A 1,228-nucleotide genomic window follows, 5' to 3' on the forward strand; every position below is an offset into this window, starting at 1 on the left:
GCAAGAAAGGGCAACCCCCCAGCTGCCAATGACATGAGGTCCTCCCGCTGTCCGGGAAGGGGCAGATGTTGGAAGGTTGGGAAAAGGAGCTGGAATTACGGGCAATAGGAGCTTCCAGTAAGAAGCAGGAAATTCCCATCTCTGCTGGCAGGGCCAGAGCACCAAGGTTTGTACGTGCACGTACCTGCTGGGGACAGGGATGTGATGGAGGGAAAGTTTGTCTCTTCTCCCTGAGCTGGTGCCATAACCTGCCGAGAGAAGGGCTGCCAGTAAGAACCCCCAGCCCATGACCTGTCGGGCATTTATCACTTGTAATCCACCACTTTCACTCCTAGATGTCTAGGAGAGCCTGTGTTCTCCAGAGACACGAGGAAAGCTGCACCGAGAGCAGCCGTGCAGCCTGGCTTTAAAAACCATCCCTGTCCCTCAGCGTTACCTTGCTAAGAAGCACTCGAGAGCCACAAAAACCTGCGGGGTTTGTATCCAGCAGTCTCAGGGACGAGGCTCTCAGACCTGCTTTAGCCTCACTCACCTGCTGCAAGAGCCCGACACCTCCCAGGGGTGCGGGATCTCTTGCACATCGGTCTACCGGAGCTCCTTGGAGGGCTGTAAGAATCTGCAGAGCATCAGAACTGGGGTGTCGCAGCTCTGGTAACACCAAGAAAGGTTTTGCTTTAGCTTGAATGAGAGCTGTGCTTTGGGTGCGGTGATACTGCAAAGTCTTGAGCGTCCAGGAACGTGTAACATTCACCACCTGACAACGATGCTGCTGTTTGGGAAAGACGTTACGGGAAGTGTAAAAGGCCTAAACGTTTCGCTATTGCTGCATCTACAAGGGTTTAGTTCCTTCAGGGTTATGCAAGTATGAGAAGTGTTTGCCCAAGGGGTAACCATTGCTTCCGCTGGTTTTGTTAGTGCTCTGGCAAGCTCAGCACCTTCTTCCCCAGGAACGTTCGGCTTATGAAATGTCTTTTGGCTAAATTTCTCTCTCACTAATCTCTGGGGGGGAACCCACCCCCTCCCAGTTGCATGCAGGAAGGTAGGCTGTCCAGGAGCAGGACGGCTTCAGGAACCTCTCTCAGTGAGTAACTCTCGCTATTACTCTCAATTGTTTGACAAAACAAGAGCTTCAGTGTTTCCAGCAGTTAACTGACACGTCGGAACAGCCGGAGGGGTTAAACCTCTCCCTTCTGGCCCCCGCGCATCCCGCAGCGATAAGAGCCTTCCT

This window comes from Buceros rhinoceros, unplaced genomic scaffold, assembly GCF_000710305.1.
Source record: "Buceros rhinoceros silvestris isolate BGI_N320 unplaced genomic scaffold, ASM71030v1 scaffold8871, whole genome shotgun sequence".
Taxonomy (NCBI): Eukaryota; Metazoa; Chordata; class Aves; order Bucerotiformes; family Bucerotidae; genus Buceros; species Buceros rhinoceros.